This window comes from Pezoporus occidentalis, unplaced genomic scaffold (genome assembly GCF_034315485.1).
Source record: "Pezoporus occidentalis ecotype Australia unplaced genomic scaffold, CSIRO_AGI_Poc_V1 ctg47, whole genome shotgun sequence".
NCBI classification, from domain to species: Eukaryota; Metazoa; Chordata; class Aves; order Psittaciformes; family Psittacidae; genus Pezoporus; species Pezoporus occidentalis.
Window position 1 is genome coordinate 628027 of NW_026915802.1, and position 16635 is coordinate 644661.

The 16635-nt window shown below is 41.6% G+C and overlaps 1 long non-coding RNA gene across 2 annotated transcripts in view; it reads right to left on the reverse strand.

Moving 5' to 3' along the window:
• LOC134172749 (uncharacterized) overlaps window positions 1–16635 on the reverse strand; it is an 88748-nt gene that overhangs the window by 19856 nt on the left and 52257 nt on the right. Inside the window, exon 3 of one of the 2 annotated variants that reach the window (XR_009967995.1) lies at window positions 1982–5279. The exons of the other annotated variant lie outside the window; for it this stretch is intronic. This is a non-coding gene — a long non-coding RNA (uncharacterized LOC134172749). Of the gene's footprint in view, window positions 1–1981; window positions 5280–16635 lie in introns of those variants that run through there. 2 annotated transcript variants of the gene reach the window in all.

Consider the following 16635-nt stretch of genomic DNA (forward strand, 5'->3'; position numbering starts at 1 on the left):
CCTGACGCAGCTTACACTCAGTGTAAATTCTATCACATATTACAGGACACAACATTGGTTAAACCGCACATTCAGTTCTAGCTCTTGTGAAGGAGCCATATTCTGCTGAATGGTATCTGTCTGATTTGCTGCTACTGTGTGCTCTGTGACACTCCTCTACAACCATCCTGAGTACACTCTCCTAGGTACAGTTCAGTTAAATCACACTGACCCACATTCAAGATTGAGCTAATTATAGTAAAGCTAACGTAAATATAACTCATATTTCTTACATTTCTGTAGCCAGCAGGTAGTATAACCACACATCATCATCTTTATGCCAGAAGACATGAATGTTATGGATAGGTACTTTTCCAAATGAGAAGATGGACCTCAACAAAAGTTATTCATATTACAGTTTCTCAGTACAGGCCTTTTTTGTATGGGCTTTCAATGTTTCTTCTATAAACGTAAAGATCTCCAAGTTCAAGCAGAGCAATCCCATCTCCATTGCCTCCTTATTCATACTACTATAGAACTGTGCGCTACATGAACAACCTGGTAGCACTGGACTCCTGTTACTACCTTTGTTAGTGTAAGAGGCATTCTTTGAATAGATAACTACAGCTTGAGTTATGAGGTGTTTAGGAGGAAAGTCCAGGTAAGGTAAAAAACTAGAGAAAAGCTATAAGCACTGTCATTACCAAAACCAGTAGGTGGGCAGGCTGCTTGGAAACAATGATGGAGTCTCTGCCTTGAAGGAGTCACAGACAGTGTAAGTGCCCAGACCTCCTGAACACAAATTTACAAGCCTGATGTGTTTACCATAAAATTCACCAGAAAGGTGTTTTTGGAAGACAAATAGGTCCACCAGGTATTACACCGTTAGTATTTTTCCAGGGATGTCAACACACCTACAATGTGCAGGCAGGGACTGCAGTCCAAAGCCCAGACTAAAAAGCAGCTGCAAGAGAAGCAACAGGCAAAGACAAGGTGTGCAATAAAAGTTTAAAGGTAGTGAATGTGCATTTTCTTTGAGGTGAGTATACTGCACATCCTCTAACCTTGGAAGATCCCAGGGGGGTTTGGAGAGGGGATGAGGGTGGTTCACAGTTGTTAATACATTTTTATTATATATTTCATTATATTAAGTAGAGGGCAAACTGATTACTATGACCAGACAAGGACAGAGAGATTAGCCTTACTGGAGTCATGGGCAGTTTCTTACTTGGAGTTTAGGTAGTTAATCTACCCACCATGTTTCAGACTGTGCTCACTTTATCTGTACCTGGGATTCCAGTCCCATCTCTTCTTCTCATACCTTTGATAGCAAGCAGCTAGATCTTCAGAGATTTCAGAAAGCCAAGGTTGAAGTAAATGAAAACTGAAAGTTTTACTTTTATACAGAGCAATTTCAATACGAGAGCATTGAAATAGAATAGAATAGAGAACACACAGCAGCTTTCACAAGTTCCAGAATACTTCAGGTTGAAAAGAATGAAGTATTTGAAGTTTTTCTCTGGGGAGACCAATTTGTTGCAGAAACACCAATCTTGTGGGAGTTTTTCTAAGCCCACGGGAGACCTATTGCTTTTACCTTTGGGTCCCAGCTGACTTGGCATTTCAGATATGGCACTTGAAAACATAAGCAGAACAAAAGCAGAAACTTCATTTTATGAAAAATTTCAAAGGTTACAGGCCATAATCCTGAAGTAATAATCTTATGCTTTCTTCAGGGAAGTGAGGTAGACGGGGCTTAAATGAGCTAAATGCTTCAAATCCAACCTGCATGAAATTTAGCACACTTGTAGTTTTAAACTGGCATCTAGAGCATCTTGGGTTTTAAAAACCAAACACACTTAGTTTTTCCTGAAGGACTCTGAAGTGGTGAAAATTCACTAGGCAGGTCTTGCTATAGACCATATGGAGAGTATAGCTCCTTTGTTAGACTGTCATTTTTTCCTTTGCAATTATCTTCTAAATGGCCACTGTCAGGGTGGCTTGCAGCAGTGGCTTCTTTCTTCTAGAACTACCTGACCAACATAATTGCTAAGATAGCTTATGGACAAACCAGAAGCAGCTTAGCCTATAATGGTACACTAGTTGCCTCTGTCATCTGAATGCTTTTTTACTGACTTGTCTCCAACCTAGTCAACAAACTGCAGAATTAGTCAGAGGACCATTTACACCTCAGCCTTGCTGATGAGACTGCCAACAGGAAAACTTCCCAATGCAATGCTCCGCCATTTTCTCTGCAAAATAAGTAAGGCACTAGTTTGGCTGAGACACTAGCTCCTTGTACATAGCCATGAGGTAGTACTGACTGTCTCTGTTACTGCAAAGTGAATGCTGCTGACTGAAGGACTACTCAGTCCGCAGCCAATCAACTGAGTAACTCATTTGTTATACCTAAGTGTATCTGATACTATAACCCAAAGGTTCACATACAGCAGCTGTCTCTCTCAATGGGCAAGATTACCAGGATGCAAATATGACACAGTCCATCATTCGGTGCAAACTCATTTTGTTTAGCCTAGAAGCTCAGACGAAGAAGCAAGCAAGCACTGTTTTTATGACCATTGCCCTCTTCCCTCTGTCCCGCAAAACCAGCTGACCTTCAGGGGAACATCCAGCGCTCAATGGAAAGGAATAGCTAAAATATTCAGAGGATGTCAGGATATCCCTTCTTTACAAAGAAAGCAAGCATTCATTTATGGGCCTGAATCAAAATTCCATGGGTCTGCTTTCTGGCCCTTTCAAGAGGCAGAGAAGTCATTGTTACTCAGTGGACAGTGAAAATTTGCCCCTACTTACTTCCAATGCCAAGCCAATGGAGAGAAACTTCTGTGGAAACTTTTCTTGAACAAGATCTTAAGTTTTTAGAGGTTCTTCCATTTCTGTTGGCCTTCTAGACCATACTGGAATTCAAATAACCTACCTGATGTATTTGGGGGGTTGTAAAATATCACAGATAGAAGTGAGATAAAGGTGGAGAGAAGAATCCTGAGATACTATGGATATATTTATTTTTTTAAGAACTATCATTGCTCTCTTCTATGCCCCCTCCCCTGGCAGAGGTGAACTGCATATCTTTAGTTAATAATTAACTTGTCATGAGCTCCATCAATATCCCATCATCCAAGTGACAGAGGGAAGGGAGGCGATGGGGGAGGTGATCAGCACGACATGCCAGCTCTGCCCGCAGCCTGCGATCTCGTCTCAGCCATAATAAATAGGATGAAATGCACTCCTGATAAATGCCCATGTCATGGAGAGATTTTACCTTCACTCAGAAACAATGTAATATCTCAGCTATTACCCAAAATAATTTATCAATGTGTAATAGCTTTGTGCAGAGCTCAGATAGGAGGGGAGCAGCGCTTCCCGAGATGGATGGATCGTACCTTCTGCTTTTAATTTTTAATGCTCGTAGGCAGCTTCACATTAAAGGCCAGGTGTCATATATAGACTTAATGTAAGAATGGAGTTCATGAATTCTAATCAGGAGAGAATCTCCTTCTCTCCTCTCTTGCTTTAGTCACTTCTCTTTTTTTTTTTATTTATCAATTTTCCTGTCTTTCTGTACTCCCATCTTCTTTGCCTCACCTCCTTTGGTCCATTTCTTCCCCCCTATTCTTCACATTTGTTTTACTCCCTGTCTCTGTAACAAAACCATTTGGGTAGCTATTTGCTACTTCTAAAAACTGTACCATCACTTAAGGATAAAACAGAAGACTAGATTTACTTCTGCCTTGGTCCCTGTGCCATCATTTATATACAGGCAAAAAAGCCCAGCACAGTAGCGATCAAGAGCGGAAAAATCTGGACTATGGCCATCAGAATTCACAGTGGAATTACATTGCTAAAAGGAGCCTGGCTGTAAAGGGCCAGTGGAAAAGGTCCATCCCATATCCCAACAAATCCACATATCGCTGCAAAGAAACATGCTTCTTTAGTTGGCAAGAATACTGCACTAGGATGTGTAGATCCAAACAAAAGTGCTGTACCCCAAGGTCTCATTTTCTTCAGATTTCTAGTTTCCTTATAGCCATGCCAGCCACATAAACTTCCTCCTCTTCACTTTCAACATTATGCATGAAAACCCAACTGGGGCCCATCTCATCTGGTGGCCTGCAACGGAGGATCCTATTCAAGGACCTCTGTAGCAGTACATAAAATCTCCAGTATGGACAATACCAGGAAGTTGTAATTAAAACCACACCATTAGGGTTCAAGTTAGAAATAGCATTATTGTATCAATACACTACATCAAAGAATGACATACTGTCTGGGTGAGACATACCTGAAAGCCACAGCAATGTATGTCAGCACTTCTTAGCTCTGCACAAAGAATGAAGCTGCAGGAAGGAAGGGGGGAGCACCACTTACTGGCCAGAATGTGCAGCGAGGGACAAGAAGACAGTTAATACAAGCAGCAGACACAAGGATCAAGGAAGAGCCACAGACTGCAAAAAAGGAAAATGTCAACTGTTTAGACAACAGCTTCTGTTCACACTCCAATGTGAAGAAAAATAAAAGCACACCAAGGCAATGCTGCCCAGACAAGAAGCACTGCCAGAGCTGCAAAACCTTTTACAACCACTTTGCTGAATCTCATGTTATGAGGATACCAGTGCTAAGAGGAGCCTGGACTTGACTTCTTGATTTCCTTCTTTCTGTCAACAAAGGTAACTTAACTGCTCCATTTGTTGGTTGACAAAGCAGGGTCCGCAGACTGAATTACTCTCTCAGGAATTCCTTCAAAAGAAAAGACTTCTCTTGTGCCTGAAGACCAGGATGGCATAAAAAGGCTTTGCTGGCGCTGCTCCTTTTTAGCAGATAAACAGAGGACAACCACCTTTAGGGATTTTATTGTCAGTGAACTATTCCTCTTTTCCTCTTGGAACTATTTTTCTTTCCCACTTGGACATCTTTCTTTCCAGAACATAAAAAACTTAAGACACAGGCAATTTATTCCCACGTGGAACTCGGCATATTCCTCAGCCTACCAGATCAGCACAGTAAAGTTCTGTTCTCAAGCACCTGGTCACTGGAGGAACAGTCCATAGGAAATATTCCTTTCTTGTTTCTTACCTTCTGCAAGGATTACTCTATTTCCATGTTACTCCTTCCCAGTTCTGCACATCACAGTTCTGGAGATCAGATCTGTCCCAGTTAAAACAAGCGGCATGCCCAAAACTATTGACTTCGCACTGCTTCTCAGTAGGTGGTTGATCAAAGGGAGAGAAAGGCTGGTGTCCCACTGTGACAAATCCACTCTGCACACGAAGAAGCCATCTCTATAAAATATGCTAAAACAAGTTTTAAGAAAAAGTCATTATGTAATTGATAAAAGACAAGATAAAAGACAAGCTTTGTATTCAGCTTTGTGAATGTCAAGATAAGAGACTGCAGACCTTTGAATCTTTGGACAGCAGATCTGAAAAATGAGAAAGTGGAAAGCCAAATTTGTATTGCTGGGCCATAGTGTGGTACTTCAGGGTACAGGGAATGTGTGGCTGTTTGTGGGCAGAAGCGAACTTCAGGCCATCTGTGAAGATTCCCAGTTTTTCTAGGAACACTTTACTGAGCACATTTTGCTCCTCTATGTCTGTGTATAAATGTCACACTGCAAAGGCAAGACACTAGTATCCCCTGGCGCAGCAGCCTTAGGATACCCTCTGTGATATACAGCTATGTGAACTAATAAGGAAGAGAGATGCTGTTTGAAGAGGACAGAAAGATAGCCTTACCTCCCCTGAATACCATTCACTTAGTGGTTTTGGCCTGGCTCCAAGCCAGGAGGAGAGCAGCATGCCCTTGTCTGTGTTGAATGAAAGCCCATTGCTGGCTGCCAAACAGCCTCAGGCAGACAGGGACTCCAAGGACTGAACTGAGAGCTCTAAACTCATTCACTCATGGGCCAAGATCCTTCCTAACCCTAGAGGGGTGTGACAGAGAAAAGAGAGACATCCCCCAGGTAACAGCCTCTTGCATCACACAGTCTGAGCCTAATAAGGGTCTACTGCTGTCTTATTCCATTGCTAACACTATGACTCTAACTGCCGTGTACTACAAATTAATTCATTCCTTCAGGCTTTGCTGTTCAGTAACTGGCTGTCACAGCAATCTCCCGAGGAGCTAATTGAGAGTTGTGATCCGTGCAGTATTTCCATTACTGCTGTAATGACAGGCAGCCAGACACACACATATGCATGCTCACACACACAGAGCACAGGTTCCTCTGTCCTTATGAAGGGAAGCCAGAGCCACCTCAAGTACTCAGCAGTAGCTAGGAGAAAGGGAAAACGGGCTGAACTATTTCAACAATTCAGACTAAGGTCATCCAGACTTTGCCCAAATTAGGGCAACTTGCTGGGAGCTCAAGACAAGCGCCTAATTCCCATTAGTGGAGTGTGGCCTTCACACACTCCTCTTCTGTACCGTGGCACAGTTCCCGGACACTACAAATCCCACCAAACAAGTCACCTTTATTTGAACAGTCTTCCCTATTTCATGGTGGAACTTGTAGTCTCCATAGAGATGCTTCTTGACCAAAGATGTTTGCAGCTGCTGTGTGTGTAGCACTGTAGAATCTGCTAATATTAGAGCCTTACAGTTCTGCTTAGCAAACTCGAAGAGGTGTTAATTTAGGAAGGCTGTATTTGATCAGTTATGATGTGGTTATTCGGGCGCCTGAATGGCTCAGGCATGAGGTGTGCTCACAAACTGAGTCACTTTTTTGTTTGTTCTCCCTTTCACGAGCATTTACCGAGGAAACCATGAAACCCAGCACTTCCTGTGGCTGCGCACCTGCTGGTAAAGACTCAGCCATCACAGGGCACGTTTTGTGTCCTGACTGGACTGCATACTCGTAGCTCCCACCCAGAAAGCAGAGGATATGCAGTTCTGTGCTGCCACTGATGATTTTTTTTAGCAGAGTCAGTTAGAAGATGAGAAACTTTATTCTCTTGCAGGGTTGTCCACTTTTTTGAACTACCTCTAGAATTAACTCTAAAATGAACTCTACCATATCTGAGGCCTTGTCTATATACAGACAAATGTGTATCCATTTAACTTAGCTATCTTAAAAGTTGGTCAAATTGATGCAGACTCATTCAGTAGGCACTTCTCACTGAGTGCTTTACTAATCCCAATCCTCTGACTGGTTTCTTCATAAGTTAAAGACCATTTCAAAGTCCACTATCAATGGAAAACCAAAGCACAACAATTATTTTGAATGACAATTACTGAATTCCCTAGTAATTAAAATTCTGTAACATTTTAAGTATCTAAGTGAGACAGAATGCATTTGCAAGTGAGCTATTTCAAAATAAAATCTGCAATTATCAAAAAAAAAGCCAGACAGATCTAAGTCAACAGCTCTAGTCACCCTTAAACTGAGACTGTTGCAATGGCAGAGGTAACCCAGCTGCTGTGAGCAGGTAACTCATGTTCGGGAACTTTCAGAGGCCTGGACTGCTCTCACAGTCCAAAGGCAGCTTTTTTTAGCAGAGGAATGAGCTGTAGGTTCTTCAGAGCATTCCAGAGAGCGCAGTGTGCTACTCTGACTACCAGTGCACTCCGGCTTTCTAAAAATACCTAGGAAGATACCTATTCAAGGTACGAAAACAGCTTTTAGGGCTCACATAGAGGATTAAGTTACTGAGCTTTAAGAAGTAAAGGCTTATAATCTTACTGTGATAATTGATCACATGCATGCTCCTGGCATGTGATAAATACAAAGTCATTTGACTTAACCTAGCAGAAGGCAATGTTAAGTGAAATTACCCCATGTCTCCTGCAGGCTAGTTGTGCACACAGCTCTTACCACAGCTCAGCTGGAACATAGCAATTTGTTCAGTTGTGCTAAAAGTTACTGGATGTGCAAACTCCTATTCTGCCCTCTTGTGACAATATCACAGGAAAATAAGGTTCTTTTTTTAAAAAAGATTAATTTTATAAAGGAAACACAAACATTCCCAAAACTTTCACAACGGTGAAGTGCCCCTGAGAAGTGGGCTAATGCAGGATGTTCTGAGATACCTGTGCATCACAGAATGTGGTATACTGTAGTATGTTCAGCTTTCCTGTATATAACTGTAACTACAATTTGCAATTGGACATATTTGCAATAGATATAAAATAATCTTAGTGGTATAGAGCAGAGGGCAACAGATTGGATGCATCTATCACACTACACCAAGAACAGACCCTACCATCACCCATGGCAAGCTTTTGAAAGAGACAAGAGAATGCCAGTGAAGAAAGTTCCAAAAGCCCAGGGCAGACTGGAACAGTCTACACAGCCTGTTAGGGTATGGGGTGCCCCAGGACTTCATTTCAATGATCATTCAGAGCATGGCCAAGGAATATGCGAAGTGGGCATAAAACTTACCTGCTATCAATGTTCGAAGAGCTGTGGTATAAATGGAAAAGGTTCTGAGTATGACCAATAACTTCATTATCCCAGAAATACTATGTGCCATAGAAAAGCTTTGGCTTCTGCGCAATGCCTAAGTCAGACCTTTTCCCTTAAAATGTGATACAAGATGATTTCCAGCTGAGGGGTGAGGGTGGAGTGTGGACATACAAGTAGCAATTTATTCCAGACTATTTTGAACTGATTACCTGGAGGGAGCTTCCCAATATGGTTGCTTGGCATGTATTTCAATGCAAACTGATTGCCTCATAACTCTGCCATGCCAGTGTACATATACTTACATATCACAACAGGATCACCCCAGCCAACCTGAGTCAAATCCCACGGCCATAATATGCTCATGTCAGCATTTGACATCCTCATGGACTCCATATGTAGATGCACCAAGTCACCAGCTTCACAGCAGAAAGCAGATAGAAGTCCCTGCACACCACATCTCAAGCAAGCCTAGCCCAGCCTGAAGGGGCAGCACAATGAGCCTGCCTCAGCTCAAGAGGTCCTTGCAGCTTGTGTTTGATGGAAGACACCTGACTACCCTGTGCACAGATCTGCTGCTCCTGTGAGAAGAGACGTCTTGAGAGAGGAAGATTTGTCCTGACGCAGTGAGCCATCAACTCATTTGGAAGGGACCCTTGGAGGACACCTAGTCCAGACACGTACAGGCACTACTACTACCACTAGAACATGTCAGCTGTGCCTTTGTGTAGCTGACTCTTGGCAACTTCCAAGGATAGAAGTTCTACAGTATCTATGGGTAACTTGTTTCACTGAAGCACAGGCTCCCCTCCGGAAGTTTTACCAATGAGTATTTGAATATCCCAAGACACAGTATGTACTGCTTGCCATAGCTGACAGAAGATCAAGTCTTACCTAGACTATTCTAAAAATGGTAAGCATAAAATGAGGAAAAAATAAGCAGACATTTGGAAATAGGCTCACAAAAATAGCATACAAATGCATTTCTCATGCTACCCGAAACTAAGCACTAACTACAGGAAATCCTTCAGGATTTCTGTTTCTAAAAGCTCTCTCAGTTAGAGAACTAAAGAAAGATTATGGTACACTGATACTCCCTCTGACAGAATAAAGCTGCATGAAAACAATCAAGACATTAAACAATGTTTGACTGCAAGCCCAACATCCACCGCAATCTCTGTTCAGCAGGACAGTTTACAGAGCAGGGAATTCAATCTCTGATTATGCCCTCCCTCCCTCCCTCATTTATGCTGCTCAGTTCTCCAAGGTAGTTATCAAGTGCAAATAAACCTACAGAGGAACACTTGCCTCCTCTAGACCTAAATTAATGCCACTGAAACTCATCATTAGCTAGATGTATAAGGGCAGCTCATACACATGTAATCATCTATCAGGAAACACCTACCGTATAATACCAAACAAAAGGTCTGCTGTGTGAAGGGAGCCTTTTCTTCAGGAGATGCTTCTGATTCAGTTCAAAAGAAGGCTAAAGCACCAAAACTCATGTACCTCATCCAGTTCTTTGCCCAATTCTATGCTAAAGCAAGGAACTAGTTTTATTCTGGACTGCTACATTCCAGGTTAACTCACTGCATAATATAGTGTTAGCTGTCTTACAGATCACACTTAGAATCACAAAATTAAGATTGGAAAGGAATCCTGGAGGTCATCTGGTCCAAGTCCCTGCTCAAAGCAAGCCCAACTTTGAACATAGATCAGGCTGTTCAGGGCAAATTGTGAAGAAGACAGCCTCTCTGTCCACACTGTTATAACGCCCCTGTTGCAGATTGTATTCATTGCCTCTCATCCTTCTGTTGTGCTCCTCCAAATAGAAACTGTCTCTGTCTACCTTTTAACTACCTCTTTGGCAGTTGAAGGCTATTAGATCTCCCTTAGCTTTTTCTTCCTCAGCTGAATAAACTGGGGTCTTTCAGTCTCTCCTTTTATTTCATGTGCTTCAGTCCCTTAACTGTACACTGGACTTGCTCCAGTTTGTCAATATCTTCCCTATACGCAGCCCAAAAATGGGCACAGGACTCCAGGTACAGGCTTACAATTGCTAAATAGAGGGGAATAATCAGTCCTCAACTTGCTCAACACAATTCTGACAACTCAACCTAGCATGCACTCAACCTTCACTGCCTCAAAGTCAAGCCACTGAATGATCTTCAGCTTGTCTGTCAGGACTCTCAGGTCCTATTCTGCAGCACTGCTCTCTAGTCACGTGGATTCTAGCCCACAGTTCTTTCAAAACCAACATTCACTTTCCAATACACCTTAGCAACATCACAAAATAGCATGCAGTTTGTAATTCAAGGGCAGTAAATATATCTTGTGAGCAGAACAGAAAATAGACTTTTTGTGGGGGTGCCTGAATTTGCTTGCAACTAACAATTTAGGAGGTATTTAGGCATAATCGTATTCCTCCACCTCCTACTTTACTTTTTTCCCAGCTCAGTATCTGTGGCTTACACATTTGTGTAAGATACCACAACTTTTGCTTTCTCTGAAGCCTCATGCACCAGATGTAGAAGGACAGACTGACTATCTGGGGTCTAGCGGGGTAAGTGAACAAGGAACAAGTATCTATTATCAGAGTCAAAGGAACCGTAAGGAACTTATCCTTGCACCACAATCTCTAACTCTGGGCAAAAGAAAGTTATCTGGTTCCAAGTGCCTGGTCCAGAGCAGAGGCCAGGGTCTGAAGGGTGGATGAAAGACCAGGAGTTGAGTGTGCATGTGTGCACCCTCCTCCCCCCATCTTCTCACTCTGAGTTTGAATGAACAGAGAGAGAAGGTGAAGAAAGAGGACACAACCTAAACAACAGATGTATAAACTGTAGAAGCAGATACTGCCAACAGGCTTCTGTAACATAGCAGTTTTAATGGAGAGTTGATAATTTTACCTCTTTCACTTTTTATGTTACTCTATCTTGTACATACTATCTCTGTGTAATAACAAAATACATTTGTGGTATCTATTCTGTTTGTTCTGACCTTAGATATAACTAACATCCACTCAAAGGAAGAACACACTCAAACACTCATGCAAACGGAAAGAATTCCATCTGCAGATCTAGCATTATTCAGTCTGAATAATCTATTTGGTAGGATTTGGCTGATCAGGATGGTATTAAAACAAAACCAATAATTAGTAATAACCTATTGCTTAGCACTTACACCACACTTTACTTTTAGAAGTACTGCAAAAAAACATTACTTGATTAATCAATTAATCAAGAACCTATAAAATTAGCTGCATTAACTAATTAATTAATCAAGAAGTTATTAAAAGCCTGACTGAAAGGATATTGATTGCTGCTAGAAATAACAATTGCAATATTGTGATGCAAAGACAAGAATTTCAGAGTTGAAAAACAACAGTCTGCAGATCTATGAGGATTTTCATGCATGGAGCACGGATATGAGATGCATCTTAAAGGTGTGTGGCATGGGAAACCAGAAAAGAGCTAGAATATCTATTGTCAAACATAAGTTCTTGGAATTATTTGACATGACACCACTTTCAAGCACAAGAGAAATAGCTATGGCTAAGATCCTTGCAAGTTATTTCCATCCTGAAGAAGGTAGGAAAAATTAAGAGAAAACATACTCTTAGAATGGGTATTTGCCAATTAATTAACTCTGAAGAGAAAATGCTAATGGCTTGCTCAATACACACTGCTCATTGTGACCATGACTCAATTCAGTCTGAGAAGGCTTTGCAAGAGCTTTGCCATTAGCCTGTGACATAACCTTCAGAGACAGGGGAGACCAAGAGATTCACCCACATATGAATAAAATAGAAGCAGCACAGACACCCTTCCCATCTCCACTGACAGGCATGGTGTGGAAGGGGCAGGAATACAATTTCCCCTGTGGTCAGATGGGTTAGAGATCTACTTGCTGTTTCCCACTTATAACCAAGCTACCTATTTTACAAGCCAAGCACCTCATCAAGCTATACACTGCCAGACTGCAGCTAATTTCCGTAACTTCTCTGATAGGATCCTTCTAATTGCTGGGGGTTTTGCCCCACTTTGACCAGGCCAAGCAGTAGCTGAGTTTCATCTGCTATTAGCACATGCATGATTCTAAAGCTATGGGAAAGTGTGAGTGAAAACATCTATGCTAATGACTGACAAAGGGTCTTGTGCACAAGGTTTACCAGAACTACAGGCTGATTGTTCAGGATCCTTCATCTCCCAATCCTACAGTCATACTTCTGATGGGATATTGAATTGCAATAGCAGCACCTCTGACAGAAGGGGTGTCTGAGACACCTGATCTGCTCCACCTAGTGATTCCAGAACATGTCAGGCTACACCTCTCAAGATTAAGACTGCTGCAGGTGATGATATAGGGCACTGTATATAGCCCACTATATATAGATCATATGTAATCTGCAGACTGCTGCTTGATGACCATGGCAGTAGAATAGCTGAGGGGAGTTTCCCATTCTTAAGCTGACCTGCAGTAAGACAGATTTTATGTAATGGGGTCACTGATACCCTCCCCCACTTTATTATTCCAATTTTCACCCCCCTACCTTATATTTTATTAAATTTCAATCTCTCTTTGGTAATAGCAAACAAACAGAAAATGATAGCAGAATATTATATCCCACAGCATCACAGCTGCTTGAGAGACAGACACATTAGTACAGTTCAAGAGGGGAGGAGGGGAATCTCATACCAGGTATTGCCTTTCCTCATAAAACAAATATATAGACAGAAAGAGCTCTTGCACAAGTGAAGACAGCCCTCAGTTTGCTCTGCTCTTGAGGCACAGTACTGGAGCAGCCTACACTTCAACTTAATTGGCATAAAATGGAGTACATTATGGCAGTCAGTGTCACCAAGGATGAGCAGCAGAAACACATTATACATCCTGGCATGCAAGGGACAGGCTGGTCCCAATCTTTGCAACCTATGCATTCTTGCATATTTTTCTGCATATTGCATTGCAAGAGCCATATGTGCTACAGATGACAACCAAGGTTATGTGACAGGGTTAGGTGGCTGGGCTGCATCTTGGTGTAAAAACTGAACAGCATCTCTGTGATGTAGAACAAAGGCTAACATCTTCTATGAAAAAAAAAACCAACATTTTCTGTTCCATTTCCCAAATGGAAAAAAGAAAAGCCAATTCTGGAAAGCACAGACACAATGTCTTTTTAGTCTAGCTCAAGTGAGTATCTGTATGGTGTACTGCTGGAGAGGAGTCTTTCCTTTCCCTGCTAACACTAGATAAGTAATTCTCTTTCACACTGGATGGCTCTGGCATCAACTCTACTGCTCAGGAAAAGCCCAGTCTCCCTGCCTGCGATCACTATTTATACTGGATGTCCATTAATTGCATTGCTTGGAATGATTTGCTGTGGGTTTTCTTTTTTTATTCTAGCTGCATTATGTCGTGATCTGATGACTGATTGGGTCCTGTGAGCAATCATGAGCCCGAGCCTATTGCTGCTAGCTTGATAGAGTGTATATCTCTATTTCATATTCAATAATGATGAATGGTCATGGCTTACATTTATATAGCGCCTTTCATCCAGAAAGATCCCAAAGCACTTTACAAATTGATTTACTGTGCAAACTATGGGGTTTATTCTCCGCTTCATAAGCTCGTATAAATCCCATTGAGTTACTTGCACTTCATCACAGTACTTGGTATTGCCCAAACAAAGCAGAAGCACTCTTTCTAATACACCTAGGAGAGAGTCAGGGAACACTTATAAAAATATGCAAGTCTTCAGAACCTCAGTTTTATGTCTTATCCAAAAGGCAGAATCTTTAGTAGCAAAGCAAGCACCTAACCCTGGGAAAGATCTACTTTTTGCACTACTACCAGAGCTTCCTGCAGCAAAGCATGCCTTGGAGAGGACACAAGTAAGAGGTGAACCTGCCTGCTGACGACTGCACCCTGAGGCAGAATCTGATAAAAACAATTGGTTACTTCCACTAAAAAAAAACCACTATTAAACAGAAAGCTACTAGCAATTGAACATCAAGAGCCATCAATACAAGCTGCATGAGTTTCTTCTGGGTTGCAGAAGAATGAAACAGGAGGAAGGCTCAAGCAACCTTCCTGGCAATAATTTTGAGCACATATTTAGCCACTGCATAATGCTCTGCACTAATGATTTGAAACAAATTACCCAGTTGCCTTCTCCTCTATTTAACTTAGGGTGGGGAAGGAGATACACCAGGTATGTGTCTGGCTTCAGCAGCTGCTGTTGTTCTCACCTTGATGACTAGCAAAAAGGATTCCTGGAACCTAGCCTCCACATTTTCCAAGCCTGGGGGATATAGTGATGTGGGGAACTCATGACTGATGCAAAAGGTAACCACCTCAAGTATTTTTTCCACATTCTCTACTCAGTCTAAAACCTTCAAAGGAGCTCCATGACTTTGGAAGAGAGCTAAATGAGGAGCATAAAAACAAGTGCAGAAATTCTCAAATAAATATAGTGACACAATGTAATGGGTGAAGGCTGAACAAGCTCCCAAGTTCCCTTTTTTCCCCTGCCATATTACTTCTTAAATGGCTGAAATTCTGAAATAACTGATCAAAGACAAAATCACATCAAGTTATCCAATAGTTGTGTGGAAGACCTGTTTCCTATGGGATTTTAAACGAAATTTTTCTCTGGGAACTCAAAAGGAAACAGCTCATAGATATTTGAAGGTAAAAGGTATCAATTTAGTGCTAGAATTACATATAAAATTCAGGGTTTGAACACTGCCTTTTCTTTCATGGCATGTCAGACTTACCGTGCTGACATACTGCAGCGATAAGTAAAAGAGAGAGAACAAAACCTTTCCTCCTTTATTACATTATGGACTGTTTGCTAGATTCTTTATTAACATTAGATCAAAAAAAAGATAGCAAAAGTTAAGACAGGAAAAACATATTCCTTCTTTTTTGAAAGTATTTTGAAAAATAAATCCAGCAGCAGGATTGACAGTATCAGCCTGAAAGACTCCATGTAACCTGTATTCCTGAGGCAAGGGTAGGGGGAATCACACAGAAAACATGGGAGGATTTATCCAAAAGTTTCGTAACACGTTCAGGCCCGTATAGCTGCAGTCAGCTCGAGCAGCTTGCCTGATACCAGTAAAATATTCTGGACAATAAGTGAGTGAGGTTTTAAGGAGGCTATAGTAGAAATGTCCTCATCTCTCCCTGTATTGTGAATATCCTGCCCATTTCATCTCAGTGTAAGCTGGTTACAGTGAACGTAATGGCAAATGGGATGTTGAAGCACAAAAAGCCTTATGAATTTCTTGTGGTATAGACATAGAGAATGTGACAGTAAATGCTGAAGCCAGCCAGATGCAGGGCAGGTGCATGCTAACCTAGGGCATGAGACCCCACTAACCATAGTCTTCTCTCTCTGAAGACTGCTCTCCCACTTCAGTGAACAGGACAGAAGTTCTCTAAATGCATTAGTCATCTACATTTTAAGTGGGGACCTCAGTCATATTTGACACAGCTGCATTTGGCATGTGGTTTAAATGGAGTATATTTTTTTCTTAGACATCTCCCTCCTAATACCTAGAAATGTCACAAACACTAAGACATTTCCCTTCAAGACATGTGCACTGGCGCTCATGGTGTTAAAGAACTGCAAGATGAGGACTACAGCCTGAAGCCTACACCAAATATTCTTTAATTTTATGGGACCACTAAGGTGTGATGCAAGCATGTTTTATCAGCATAGCTTTCATACCTTGTGGTGGCTAAATTTCAGCTCATTTTTACTTCAAATACTTCAATTTTACCTTCAACTTTACAGTAGATGCTTTGTCTTTGCACAAAGTGAGAAAATTAAGACCATTTTGATACAAATGGCTTGCCTAGCAAGAGGGGAACCCTAAACAGCCTTCTGACACCTGAAAGGAGGCTATTACAATGCAGCAAGGATCTTTATGAATGCACGAGGCAGGATAACAAGAGACTGTGGAATTAACTGCAAGAAGGGAGATTCTGACTGCATATAAGGAAAAAAGTTCTTATCATAAATAATCAGAGAAAAATGTTACCCAGAAAGACTGAAATTTCCATTCTTGGAGGTTTTCAAGGGCCAGCATGATATTTCCAGCACACCCTCCTCTGCCCATCTAGCACTTTTCCCAAGCCCCTCCCTCTTTTGTTTAATTCTTCTTGTGTCTTATTTTCTGCATGCCAGTGTGGGTCCTTTTTCTCCTGGCTTTGATTTCAATAGGAGGGGA